Consider the following 15570-nt stretch of genomic DNA (forward strand, 5'->3'; position numbering starts at 1 on the left):
CGCATTTCTCCATTTTCTGTTTCTGTTTCATGCACTGCGAGAAAGCAGAAGGATTTGGTTGTGGGCGGGCTTGTCTGCAAGCCGGGCTGGGAAGGAGGGGAGGAGTGAGGTGCCCACTCCTGAGTGCACTTGACTGATTTGGTCGGCCCTCTGCGGCCGACCAAACCAGCCATTCGTACTCTGCCCTACATGGAGAAGATGGCAACCAATCACAATGCTGCTTGAAGTGTCGTTATTGGCTTAGGGGTGTGAGCCTGGCTGCCCGCTTCCTGGTCTAAAGGCAGGAAAGCAGGAGAGGGGCAGAGAAGATGCAGAACCTGGCCGGCTAAAGGTATGTTAAATATTTTTTATTATTAAATTAAACCCCCCTGTGTGGCCTCCCTACCCACGCGACCCCCTGATCCCCAACTCGTGAGTCATGCCAGCCGTGATTGCCCTCATCTCATGCAAGGGGTCCTCCCTTCCTCAAATTATTTCCTACAAACGGCTGTCATTCTTGCAGTTGTGATCTCCCTCCCTGACTGTTCCAACTGCCTGTATATGTGTCTCAACAATAAATCCATTGTCAAACTCTAAGAGCACTTAGACCACTTACTCCATTTTATTTTAAGCCTGGACCACCAAGACAACATTATACCCATCAGACCCCCACTGAGCTCCACACACAGTGGGTAATACAACAATCTTACAGAGCACCTAGCAAGGAGTAGGGCGCGTCATAGTCCCACTGAGCTGTACACAGGATGTGAAGAACTGTAATCTTATAGAGCAATGGTCAAGGAATGAGGTGCATCATCGTCTTAAGGAGCTCCATGCACAGCACAAAGTATGGTCATCCTATAACACGCTAGACAAGAGAATGGGGAACCAGGGTTTACTGAGCTCATACAATGGTGTGAAGCATGCTGGTCATTTAGAGAACCAGACAAGAAATAAGAGCCATCATAGTCTAACAAAGCTCCACTCACAGTGTGAACGCCAGCATATTTATAGAGCCCCAGGCAAGGACGATGGTGCATCATCGTCTTATGGATCTCCATCTAAGGTGTGAAGCATCGTAGTCTTTTACAGCAATGGGCACGGAGAATGATCATCATCTTATGGAGCTCCATCTAAGGTGTGAAGCATGGTAGTCTTTTACAGCAATAGGCAGGGAGAATGATCATCATCTTATGGAGCTCCATCTAAGGTGTGAAGCATGGTAGTCTTTTACAGCAATCGGCACAGAGAATGATCCATCATCGTCTAATGGAGCTCCATACAAGATATGAAGCATGGTAGTCTTTTACAGCAATAGGCACGGTTAATGATCCATCACCGTCCCATGGATCTCCATAAGAGATATGAAGCATGGTAGTCTTTTACAGCAATGGGCACTGATAATGATTCATCATCGTCTTATGAAGCTCCATACGAGGTATGAAGCATGGTACTTTTTTACAGCAATAGACAGTGAGAATGATCCATCATGGTCTTATGGATCTCCATACGAGGTATGAAACATGGTAGTCTTTTACAACAATGGGCACGGATAATGATCCATCATCGTCTTATGGAGCTCCATACGAGGAATGAAGCATGGTAGTCTTTTACAGCAATAGGCAGAGAGAATGATCATCATCTTATGGAGCTCCATCTAAGGTGTGAAGCATGGTAGTCTTTTACAGCAATGGGCACAGAGAATGATCCATCATCGTCTTATGGAGCTCCATACGAGATATGAAGCATGGTAGTCTTTTACAGCAATAGGCACGGTTAATGATCCATCATCGTCCCATGGATCTCCATACGAGATATGAAGCATGGTAGTCTTTTACAGCAATGGGCACGGAGAATGATCCATCATCGTCCTAGGGAGCTCAATACGAGATATGAAGCATGGTACTCTTTTACAGCAATAAGGCACAGTGAAGGATTCATCATTGTCTTTTGGGGCTCCTTACGAGGAATGAAGCATGGTACTCTTTTACAGCAATGGGCACGGAGAATGATCCATCATCGTCTTATGGAGCTCCATACGAGGTATGAAGCATCGTAGTCTTATACAGCAATGGGCACAGAGAATGATCCATCATCGTCTTCTGGAGCTCCAAACGAGGTATGAAGCATGGTAGTCTTTTACCATCATCGTCTTATGGAGCTCCATACGAGGTATGAAGCATCGTAGTCTTATACAGCAATGGGCACGGAGAATGATCCATCATCATCTTCTGGAGCTCCATACGAGGTTTGAAGCATGGTAATCTTTTACCATCATCGTCTTATGGACCTCCATACGAGGTATGAAGCATGATAGTCTTTTACTGCAATAGGCACAGAGAATGATCCATCATTGTGTTATGGAGCTTCATCTGTGTGAAGCGTGGTAGTCTTTTACAGCAATGGGCACAGAGAATGATCCATCATAGTCTTATGGAGCTCAAAACGAGGTATGAAGCATGGTAGTCTTTTACAGCAATGGGCACGGAGAATGATTCATCTTCGTCTTATGGAGCACCATACGAGGTATGAAGCATTGTAGTCTTATACAGCAATGGGCACAGAGAATGATCCATCATCGTCTTCTGGAGCTCCAAACGAGGTATGAACCATGGTAGTCTTTTACCATCATCGTCTTATGGAGCTCCATTCGAGGTATGAAGCATGGTAGTCTTTTACAGCAATGGGCACGGAGAATGATCCATCATCGTCTTATGGAGCTCAAAACGAGGTATGAAGCATGGTAGTCTTTAACAGCAATGGGCACGGAGAATGATTCATCTTCATCTTATGGAGCTCCATATGAGGTATGAATCATGGTACTCTTTTACAGCAATAAGAACGGAGAATCATCCATCATAAATATATATTGTAGAGAGGCAAGCATGGATCATGGGGAACTTTTTATAGTCTTATATAATTGAACGCAGGGTGATTGGCGTTCCATTATCTGATCAATCAGACCGGCACACAAGGATTATCCAGCATTCTGTTTTGTACGTAGAGTAAGACGTACTAAGGTTTTAAGCACTGAAGGGGCTGACATAGAGGTTTTGATAGTGAGTACTCTGTCTGCCAGGGTAGGAGTGGAATTTACTTCTGCCACGCCCAGAAAATGTAAAGATCACTGCTGGCCAGGTGGTAATCTCTGTACCTTGACAGGAATCCCTGTCAAAATACAAAATGTTTGGTGGACGGCCGCCATTGGTTAGCAGTTCCTGTCAAAATACAAAATGTTTGGTGGACGGCTGCCATTGGTTAGCAGTTCCTGTCAAAATACAAAATGTTTGGTAGACGGCTGCCATTGGTTAGCAGTTCCTGTCAAAATACAAAGCGTTGGTGGATGGCCACCAATGGTTTTGATGGCTTACCATCCATACATAAGGCACATGGCTGCCTAAGCAGTAAACCTACTAGCGGCTCTGCTCATCATCAGAGGAACTAAAAGAAAATTGTTTGTCAAATGAGACCAAGATTTTCTTAAAACTTGACTTGCATTGACACAGCACAGGTGAAAAACAAAGGGGCATATTTACAAGGAGTTAACTGCACCAGAACTTTATGCGACCTTCTGGTGGCGTTAAGTCCTCCAACTTATTTACAAGGTGGTGTAAAGCTACTTAACGTGGCTTAACGCTGCATTGTAAATAATGCCCCTATTCACGCCCCAGCATGCAATGGCTGTTGCAGTGGACGCTCAACCTTAGCACCCATTGCTTTTTTACACTGTCCCCTATTTACAAGGAATGGTGCAGCACCAAAAATAAGACCAGGAAATACCTGGACTTCAGGTGAAACGAGGAGGAATGTTTTATTTGTCCTCGTATATTGCTCTTTCCATTGATGATGCATACTGCAGAACACGTGGAAAGAGCAAATAACCTGTTAAGATTGTTTTTGTGCAGGAAGGTGTCCCTTCCTACGAAGGTGTCCCTTACTGTATATAAACAATCGCCCGTGCAGCACAGGCACCCTAGCAAAATGGTGCTGGGCCTGGGTGCCATGTACTGACAATAGGGAGCTACCTTAGCACTAGTCCTAGGGGAAACACATGTGTGCGCCGTATTTTTGTACATTTCTTTGTTTTGAAATTGACGCAGTGTGGCGTTACCAATTATGGCGTAACACAGCCCTCTTCCAGTTTCTTGAACATATGGCCCAAAGTTTGCTACTGAGATGGGTCAGTGAGTAGGGACAGACTGGGCGTGAAAGAATTACGCAGCAAGGAATATTGCAGAATTGCAACAAAGACTGCATAAAAATACCCAAAGGCCTTAAATAAATATTTTTTGAGTGATCCATTTGAACTAGAGCCAGTACAATGTAAAGGAAGGACGAGCACTGATGCCGCTGTAAATAAGACCCGAATGATAAATGATGGACAGTGAGAGCAATTAAAATAGGAGAGCAATTAAAATAGGAGTGGGCATAATATTCATAATTTGCTTTGGCATAAAAATCATGTGAAAATACAGCAAAATGAACATAAGGATGCACGTTATGCTAAGAAAATAGTGCTAAATGGAACAGAAAAGGAACAGCAGCCAACAACCACTCGAGCTAGGGGGCATATTAGCAAGGAACTTCATTAAAATTATCGCAGTTTTATCGGCAGGAAACTGCAGATAAAACTGCGATAATGGGCTTGCTAATATGCGTTATCGAATTCCTATAGAATCCCAGATTAGATGTCCTGCACCGGCGGCGCAAGGGGCTTGTGAATAAGACCCTAAGAATGTACTACGGCTCACGCATTTCAACAAGGACGTGTTCTTTCTTCTACGAGAATGAATGGGATAACATGCCTACTACACTGCCTATGTGCTGCACAAACTGATTCACTGCTTCACATCCCCACGAGGCCAACGAGAAGTGACGCATCTCTGCTTTCACGCAGCGATGCGTCATTTCTCATAAATGAGGCCCATTATACCTGGCGCAGGTATAATATGGCGCAGGGGTTTACAAAGGGACGCATCTACCTAGATGCATCACTTTGTAAACGTGGCGCAACAAGGCACATTTTTTACACTTCTGGGGCCTCATTTATGAGAAATGGCGCATCGCTGCGTGAAAGCAGCGATGCGTCACTTCTCAGTGCGCACTCCTTGCGACATACCTGATGTGTCATATTTAATGTATGACGCATCATGTCGCAAGGAGTTACAGATACGTCAGTATTTCTGACGTATCTGTGTGGCGCAAAAGTGACGCATTGCTGGAGTGTGTCACAAAAGTGACGCAGCTCCAGCAATGCCTCCTTTCACATGGGGCTTGTGCGTCAGTCTTACGCCTTCTGTGAGGCAGGCGCAAGAAATCTCATAGATTTCGCTGCGTCACTTCTACGAGGCTTTTTGTTGGGGAACGCCCACCCTGCATACATTATACCTGACACAAGTATAATGTAGCGCAGAGGTTTACAAAGTGACGCATCTGCTTAGTCACTTTGTAAATATTGCTCAACAGGAGGCATGTTTTACGCCGCCGATGCGTCACAAAAAGTGACGCATCGGAAGCGCAAAACTGACACATAGCCTATAAATGAGGCCCCTGGTGCGTCACAAAAAGTGACGCACCAGTGGTGCAAAAGTGACGCAAGTGCTCGTTAGTTAGCCCCCTGGCTATTTGACCAACAATAATGCCGTCATATCAGATTGCCAGTTCACCGTGAGACCTTTTGGTGATATGTGCTCAATAAATTCCTTTGACTTTGACTTTGAAAGAGGATTATTTTAAAGATGAGTCCTTTTGATACTTATGACTTTACAATGGTACATATAGAGACATGTTGTGCTCTGATGTCACCCCTCTTCCCTACAAGAGAAGGCGCTGCGAGCACCCAACGAGCCCTGCTCTGTGGTCCCTCATCAGGCCAGAGCCAGTTTGACATTGTGGGGGACCCTAAAAAAGAAACAAGCACTGACTCTCGGGTGGAAAGGGAGGGAAGCCCAGTTGTGGCACACTAAGCTGCTCTGAGGTGGCACTCACAGGGCTATCATCGAGTACTAAATGTGTGACAGTGACTCCTTGGGCCTCATTTATGAGGCTTTGCGTCACTTTTAAGCCACCGGTGCATCACTTTTTGTGACGCACCAGTGGCGTAAGAGATGCGCCTTGTTGCACCATATTTACAAAGTGACGCATCTAGGTAGATACGTCACTTTGTAAACCCCTGCGCCATATTATACCTGGGCCAGGTATAATGTATGCAAGGGGGGCGTATTGACGAAAGAAAGGGTCGTAGAAGTGGCGCAGTGAAATCTATAAAATTTCACTGCGCCACTTCTAGGACACAAATGCGTCAATTTCTTACGCCTGCCCCATGTGAAAGGCCTCATTGCTGGAGTTGCGTCACTTTTGCCCCATACAGATACGTCAGAAATACTGACGTATCTGTAACTCCTTGCGCCATGATGCATCATACTGTAATTATGACGCATCATTGGTGTCGCAAGGAGGGTGCAATGAAAAGTGACGCATCGCTGTTTTCACGCAGCGATGCGTCACTTTTCATAAATGAGGCCCCTTGGGTTTACTCCTGCACCATTGTGTATGTATGTCGGGTGTAACTGAAGAAGAACATTTGATATGTCCCTGGGGACAGGTCCCTCAGGCTCAGGCGCTGCTGATCCGGGTGACCCCTGTACAGGCGCGGCCACGCCCGGCGGCCTCCAAGGACCTGACTGCAAGGTCGAGAATGCCCCTCAGAGTGAGTAGGGACTTCCTACAAGCCCTGCACTCGCCCAGTTGAATATCTGCTCTGTGGAAGGGAGGCATCAACCTCGAGTAGTTATTTGAGGCCCTGGAGCCAAGACCTGAACCCTCTGCCCTTCTCCTGGCAGTGCTGCGGCTTCGGCTGGTGGCGTATCTTGTGGCCAGTATGGGTTTGTGTATTGACTGAATGATAATATAGAGTGCTAAAAATATTCATTATCAGTGCTATAAAATGGCAGGCCATATAAGGTACTGCACTTCTGTGATTTGAATAGCAGAATCCTTCCACTTCTCAGCAGTGGTGCTCAACGGAATTTTTAATGGGAGAGTACCGGCACTTCTCAACAGTGGTGTAATGCTTTCAATGGGAAAGTACCAGCACTTCTCGGCAGTTGTTCAACACTTTCAGTGGGAGAGTACAGTCACCTCTCAGCAGTGGTGCAAGGCTTTAAATGAAAAAGTGCTGGTACTCCTCAGCACTCGTTAACAGTTTCAGTGGGAGAGTACTGGCACTTCTCAGCTGTTGTTCAACACTTCTCAGCAGAGGAGTAATGCTTTTAATGGGGAAGTGCCAACACTTTTCGGTACCAAAGATGAAGTGCGCTACAGTGAGTACCTGCACTTCTATATTTCGATTTCAAGCCCTGTTAGTAATACTGTGCAGTTATCAGCGCAGCCTCGTCCAGCCAGCTGCACCGCCTGCCGGTGTCGGAGATCCGAGAGGGGTGCCCCCGGGTGCCGAGGATAACACAAGCAGGGTCAGCAGCGGAAGCCTTTACTAGCCCCCCAAAGGCGGGCGCATTCCTCAGGAGCCCCGGTGACACCTCATCCCCCACCAATGACGCAGGCTCCGGATTCATTTCGGCTGCCCGGGGACAGAGGCCTCTCCGTGGGCACGCTGGGCTCCGTGCCAGCGCCGAGCGCCGGGATCCAGTTTCCTTGACCTGTCAGTCACAGAGACAGGCCTCTGCGGGCTCGACTGTGGCCAACCCGTAGCAGCTTTCCCAGCAGATGGTTCGTTGTTTGGGTCTTGTGAAGCTGAAGACCCCGCTCCCCTCGGGGAGGGGCCCCTTTCAGAGGCACAGGAGGGGAGCACTCACACTTCCTCCCCACGCAGACTCCTTTATTCCTTAGGCCTCAAGCGAGCTCCACTCTCCTTTGTACAGAGATACTCACTGTGAGTCATGCTCGTCTGTTCACCCCCTGCGCCCTGCAGCGCCGGGGCAGTACTGGGCTTCCAGGCCTTTCCATCATCTATAGCGCCGCGAGTCGTCCGAGCCGCTTGGAGTGCTCTGAGTAACAGCCCCTACCAGCCCTGGTGCATTCTGTGACCAGCCCCACATGTGCCACCCCTTCCCTCCCTCCCCCACCCTCCCCACGCAACCTCCACTCGCAGCACAAAGAGAAACCAGCCTTTATTTGGCCTGACCACGTGCAGACCCCTTCAAGGGCCTGTACAATTTGTTTTCGACTCTTGGGGCAACGCAGTAAGCTTTCCGGCTCCTTTGTTACATTCCCATTGTATCCACTGAAATGCCGCCTGTGTGTTTTTCAGAAGCTGTTCAGTGGGAAACACATCTGGGTATTTCAATATTATATATTTTCCTGCATTTTGTTATAAGCCAGTAAAACCTGTTGGCCTGGCCCTCCAGTGACTCTGCCACCATGTGGTTCGATAGCCCCTGCTGGGTCCCTTTATAAACCCATGTGTAATACTTTCATGCTGTTTTATATCTGTTCATTTTTCTACCAAACTTGTCTCTTCTCTCTCTTATGTTTACTCCTTCATCGTGCATTTAATATTCAAATCATACACTATTTGATCTGTGTGCCCATTAAAATTCTTCACATCCCAAGTCATTTCATGCTCTTTTGCTTCATCAGGGGAATTTCGGAAACAGCTGCAAACACCTGATTATTTCTACTCCGAAGGCACTGAATTTGTCCTAAACCACAGCATTCCTGGCAGAAGTTACAAATGTAAACATTTCTGGACACATTTTGAATAATAAAAAGGACCAACAATAATAAGTGATTTTTGTCCCAATTACATGCGATTGATATGGATAATTAGGGCCTCATTTATGAGGTTTTGCCGTAGGGAATCTATAAGATACGGCGCATTCCTGTCCTTTTCCCATGCGCCGGAGTACAGTGGGGTGCCGAGCGCCAACACAGGCACCTTTGCAGAATGGTGCCAGGGTGCCTGCGTTGAGGGGATGAATATTTTTGTACAGGAAGGGAGACCTTTCTGTACAAAATAATCACAAGAGGCTTTTCCTCTTTCTATATGTGCTGCAGACGCAGCACACATAGAAAAAGGTAAAATGAGGGGAAATAAAGATATTTCTCCCCGTTGCGCCTCCCTTACGCCTCCCCTGGGGAAGCGTAAGATTTTAGCGTGCCTCAGATTTACGATTTCTCGTTAATCTGGGGCAGTGTCAAATAGCCATGGATGTTGCTGGGAACGCCCCCAGCAACACCCATTGCACGCCCATTTAACGCAGAACACTGCGTCAAAGGGACTGATATTTATCAGGCAGCATTAAACCCAAAAAAGTGGCTTAGTGCTACCTGATAACTCTCACGCAGGCTTCTGCACCACAGACATTTTCACAGAATGTCACAGAGAAGAATTGGAACTAAAAAAAAACACAGTTAGGGCTAATCTTATCATTTCTAGCCCACAAGGACCTGAATTTTATCTTACCCTGGTGAATCGCCTATACCATAGGTTTCTTTTAAGACGCTTTCGTTTTAACATGATTCATCTGAACCTTGGTTGCTTTCCTAACTGGAGTACCCCTGAAAATGCTATGCCATGTTCATGTGACAATTTTTCCATCCAGAACACCATGCACTTTTTGATGTTCTGTGGTCACTACACAGAATTAAGGTTGAAATACTTGGTTCCAATTTTAAAGGAGGCTGGGTTCTTCCAGGTAAAGCCTGCCCTCCGGTACTTGCAATTACTAGAGACCCCGAGGATTATCTTTCATGTTGCTAGCTTTTTGGTGGGTGCTGTTAGGATTAGAAATAGGAAAATGAATGATTGATTGATTATAGATGAATTTGGATGTAACTCTGTTCAATGTTTGCACAGTGAAAATTGGCAGCCAGGGTAAATAAATTGATTGATGTTTTTATCCTTTTAATCATGATCTTACTAGATGAATTATAATGGAATATTTTTAAAGGGTCACAACTCTGTTCTTATTGTATATAACAGATGTATTTTATTCTGCTTTTACTGTGTATAATGAATGTATTTTGTGCATGTTTTGTATAGTACTATTGTCTTGTTATGATATTGATTTATCAAAATAAAGTATTCTGACTGACTGACTGACTGACACAGAACTTCACAAAAAGTGATGTTCCGATGGCGCAAGGGGCCTCATAAATGAGGCCCTTTGTCTTTATCGGAATTGAGATATGGCTGCAATATCTCTATTCCTGGCTCCGCTTGTATCGAACTCCCAAATCTGGCATCAACTCAGCAATGCCTCATGGTCAAGCATTCAATCCCTTATAATCAGCATAACAACTTGGACGGAACCTTTCCTTATATGTCCAGGCTTCTACAGAAGCTGCAATGCGCCTGGTGCAGGTTTTATTTTGCACTTATTTTGCCATTTTCTCCAACCATATGGACTACTTTTTCTGTATAATCAGCACCAATTTTCAATTAGAGACAGCCTGGTAACAATTACCAAACATTTTCTTAGGTGTCCATTTACTTCCCCAAACCCGCTGTATCTAGTGAAGCCTCCATTTAGCTTTCTTTAAATGGGGCAACCTTTTCCTTTCATCTAATATTCATTGTTGATTTGGAGTAGCGACTCCTCAGTTATTATTATTATTATTTTTTTTCATTTTTGGTGCATGTGACCTTCGTGAGGCGGGGCGGGGCTGACTGAGCAGGCGAGGAGTGGTTGGCCCCCACCCCCAAGTGCGCAATGGCTGTTTGGCCAGCCCTCTCGGGCCGCCGAAACCAGTTATGCTCACTTTCCCAAAACAGAGACAAAGCCACCTCCTGTGGAAACCTGGTAATACTGTGTCTTACAGTGGACTCAAAAAATGGACAAAAATTCAAAAGGATCTATTCATCTAAAGTCTGACAGATGTGACAAGGCTTGGTCTTAAATAACCAGATTCGGAAGCCTAAAAAATAGAATGGAACAGCTTATGGTGTCAAATAGAGCTGTCAAATCCAGGAAGATGGAAGCAACAGCGATACTAACATCTCACCACCTCTCTGGTCATCAAGCGCTGGGAGTAATCTTTAACCCTGGGCGTAGTTCGCGTAGTAGCGTTACGCGTAGCTACACAAAGTGCACTTCGCACTACGGGAGCTACGCGTAGCTACGCGAACTGCGTAGTGCACTGTGCAAAATGCTGTTCGGACTGATTGTATAGTGCTGGATGCTTGTCCGCACGGTGCAATCAGTGCAGACCGCATCTTGCACAGTGCAAGCGGTTGTTTTCTGCAGCTCGAGTAGATTTCTATTCGAGCTGCAGCTTTCTCAACACAAACTGGTAGTTTTCTCATCATGAGCGGTCGCGAGCATACGCGACCACTCGCAATGAGAAACCTGACATCCCCGTGTTGAGAATCTCGCCGGGAGGTTTATTTTACACGCTCGCGATCGGCAACTTAATGTTGCTGATCGCGAACGAGGAAAAAGTCTCACCGGGATTTCATTTTGTTCGCCCGCGGTCGCCAACTTGACGTGTAGGACCACGAGCAAGCAAAAAATGACCGCTGCACTACACTACATGTGTTTGCACTGTGCTGCGTGCAATTCACGTAGTGTGAAGTAGCGCAAACTTCGCAAACTACGTTAGCGTAGTACTTCGCCCAGGGTTAGTTATCTTCCATCGGGATGTGGGCAGACGGAAAATCTTTCTCAGCAGGGTGCAACAAAGTTGTACAATTGTTGAAAATAATGCTTTCTCCAAATCTTTAGCTGGTAATGTCAATGGCGAGATAAGCTTGTCATATTCAAGATCTTCTGGGTTGGGCTGAGCTTTTTAAGTAATGGAGTAACACATACAAAACATCTAGGACCACAACGTCTAAGAGAGGAGCATTAATTGCCTTTATCCAGCCAGGATGGTACAATGTCGGATCCAGTGGGAGCCTAAAAACTTACTAGAGGTCAAACAGTGTGATAACGTTACTCGTTTCTAGTGTGAAAAAAGTAGCCAGTGACAATGAAGTATTAGGCAGAAATTAAATGGACGAGGGAACAGAAGTCTTTGAATATCCTCACAATTACCATTAAAAAAATCAGCAAACTGGTCACACCTTTAAGGAGTAAAAGAAAGCATCAGTCTCGGTTGGGGGGACTTGTTGCTCATTAATCCACATGGATCTGAAAAAACACAGGGCATTTAAGACCCTTTTGAATAAAAGGCATCTTTTGCCGTACAAATTGATTGATCACAATCATGATTTGCAATAATTCACTGTGTTTTCATATTAGGGTTGGGTAGTCTTGACACCAACAGTGCCTGATAGTTCATAAGGAGAGCTTCTGTGCTTTTTAATCTGATGTTTACCAGTTATTGGAAGATTCAGCACTTTATCGGGGTGGGGCTTTACGTGGAGAAATGTGTTACCTGCTGAATGTAGAACAGTGTAATATTTTTCTTCAAGTGTGATAGAGGAAGCAGAGATAACCCTTATGTGTCAAGAGAGGGGTATATACCACTGGATAGAGGTTCCCCAGAACTTCCAGTTTCTTCGTTCAGTACTCAAAGGAAGCTTAGGAGTATATTTTAATGATTAATCAATTAAAAATGGTATTTGAAAGGCACTCCATAATGGTTCATCCAGAGAAAATGAGATGGATAGTTGGATTGAAAATTCAAGGATTGAGCTGCTCCCCATTTTCTAAGTGGTCACCATGTTTTGTTCGCCTTTTGCTAACAGGAGTAAAGTGCCTGTGATCCCTCAGTTAGCATTGTTAAATTGGCTTATTCCTGATTGATACATTTAACTTGCCTGTAAACCTCTGGCACACGGTGTAGAGAGTGCACCCCAGGCCTTTACATTAAATGTCACTAGTTATTAGCAGTCCCATTTGTGCCATGCCCTTTAGTGGCAGTGCAAATATAGATACACACCCAGAGACGTTTTAAGGCATTGGCAAAGTGGGCAATTGCACAGGCTTTCACCTTCCATGGGCCAACCTTGGAAACAAAACTTTCTATGTATCTTGCTTGCCTCAGTCTATTTCCATATGTCAGACTCTCTCCTTTCTGGTAAACCTCTACCTCTAAGTCACAGTCCCTTTGCCAGTGGCATCTTGAGGTAAGGTAAGGTAATTTTATTGTACAGTTAATTAAAAATCACAGGCATTAAAACTGTGTTTTAACCCAGAGGAGATCAAATTAAACTGATGATTCACAAAGTATTTTGATAAAGTGGCAGAAGGACTAAAGCTCTTGATACAAGTGACAGCCGAACAGAAGACATCTGGCTCACTCTGATTGAGCATTTTAATAGTCAATAATAATTGCATTTTTTGCCAAAGCACTTTATTCACTATTTCTTATAGACGTTATAAGGCTTGATTAGAAACTGTGAAGCATTGGCATTTTGTTCATATTACTAAAGGGCTGAACAGACAAAGAATATTGAGACTCATTTCGACCTCTACCTAAAGCACAATAGTTGAAAGACTAGATTTTAAAGGTTATAGTGTAATCTGTGATAATGGTTTTTATCTTCCTTTTTCATCTTTTAACTTGTATTGTCTCAATGGGTTCTTTTTTTATTTTTTAAATTGTGAGTTTTAATGAACGGTACAATAAAATTACCTTACCAGTGGCATCTTGAGGGTTTTGGGGGCTTTGAAAAGACATATATCAACTGTTTGTGTGTGAAACCCGGTTTTAAAATATGTGTTGGCATCATGTTAGTTTCAGTTGACAGAAAATGGGTGGGCAAATAACGAACATGGGGTCCTCATTATATGTTTTGTCCACGGGCCCAAAAATCCTTGAAATGTCACTGTACAGACCCACATTGTCTTTCATGACTGCTGCAGTGTAAAGCCTGAAGCATGCCCTGTCAAAATAAACCTTTTTGACAGGTGAAGACCTCCCTTTCCAATATCATTAAATCACCACTATGTACGCCTTATTAGACATGATATTTAAAAGTGGGACAGGTAGAAAATAATAATTACCAAGTCCCTACCGTGCTTAGGCCCTAAAATCTGTATTCACTGTGGCAGGGTAGAAAATCACAGTACAGATTAAAATACTAAATATCATATCTCAGGAATTGGACTGGCTGCAAAAATAGTTTTACACCAATTTATATTAGTTATTTAAAATCTAATCCAATAGTCGCGGCAGATTTTTTAATAAATATGAAAGAAAAATAACTTTAAAAAGGTTATCTTTTCCCTGCCTGAAGTTCCTGGAGGCTAATTTGCATTAATCGCCATCTACTCCCAGCCTGTGCTTAGCCTGGGAAGAGGTGTGAAAGAAGTGTGACATTACTCCAAGGAGCATACAATAGGCTGACCGTAATAGGCAAAGATGACTCCTCTGAGCTTCATAGAATATGCAGCCTGGGGAATTTGGGTATTCTGTTGACACTACAGCATCAAATCCTGCCTAACAAGTCTGTTGATCCACATGTAACACTTGAAAGGAGAAACAGGATGCCAGGGCAAATCTTGTTTCCCATCTGTTTGATGAAGGATCCTGTGTTTATTCTACCAGAAGCCTATCCCTGGCTTCGTTGTGGGCAGAGTGCAAACACCTCAAACTGGATTATTGTGTTAGATGTGGAAGGAAACTAAAGATCATTATAGAGCACACCCCTTCACATGCAAAAAACACAAAGCCCACCTTTAGGGCCTCATTGGGATCGCGGACAGACTTGCGTCTTTCCGCGACCCCAGAGGATGAGGGAACATCTGCATGGGCTGCGGCGTTCCCTCATGTGCGATTAGGATGTGACCGCCACCCTGGCGGTCACATCCTGGATATTTAACATTGCGGCGGGTGCTGCTTCAAGCAGCACCCGCCGCAATGTTAAAAGTGCATGTTTAACATTTACATGCACAAAGCGGCAGGCACCGCGCAGTGCACTATGCGCAGTGCAATGAAATTCGTTTTATTTATTTATATGTTTACTTACCTGTAATCCTCCATAAACCATTGATTACTACACCCCACCCTGCCCCTCCCCATCCCCACGTCACCGCTCGACAGCTACTCCCACTACCGACCGCGGCTGACCATGACCCACTAACTGGTGTTGAGCATGAATATGGTACCCCGAGGCACCTGGAAGAACAGAAGAGGACTGGACTTGCTGAACTGAGAGGAGCCCTGAAGATCTAGACCTGCTTTCCCTGGTACTCCAGACAAATAAGTGGACTCCCAGGGTCAGTTGGCTGACCACCTATGTGGCTGCAGGGATACAACAAGCAACAAGAGGCCTTTCCCTGAATGAATCTAGCTGACCAGTGGCCACTGTACTTTGCTAAGCCCTGATGTTTGTCTCTGTTTGGCACTCTGTGAGTTTTTAAGTGCCTCACCTGATGTACTGGGGTATAGAAGTGCACTGCTGCAGTTGTCTGGGTACCAGAAGAAAGTTTAGAAACTTTTAAAAAGTTTTTCTTCAGCTCAGTGGTACTTCGTTTTCCAACTTTTTGACTTGCAGATTTTCAACAGGACCAATCCACTTAGTGTATCCAACCATGTCTCCATCATGGTTGGGCTGAAGTTGCATATTGGTCTCTGTCTAGCACAACTGTTGACTATTATTGGTGCTTTACGTTTTCTTGGTTCTCTTTAAAAACTTTAAAAATGTATATCTCAGCATACCTTTTTCGGATTTTTGTAATT

Source organism: Lissotriton vulgaris, chromosome 2_2 (assembly GCF_964263255.1).
Source record: "Lissotriton vulgaris chromosome 2_2, aLisVul1.2, whole genome shotgun sequence".
In the NCBI taxonomy this organism is placed as follows: Eukaryota; Metazoa; Chordata; class Amphibia; order Caudata; family Salamandridae; genus Lissotriton; species Lissotriton vulgaris.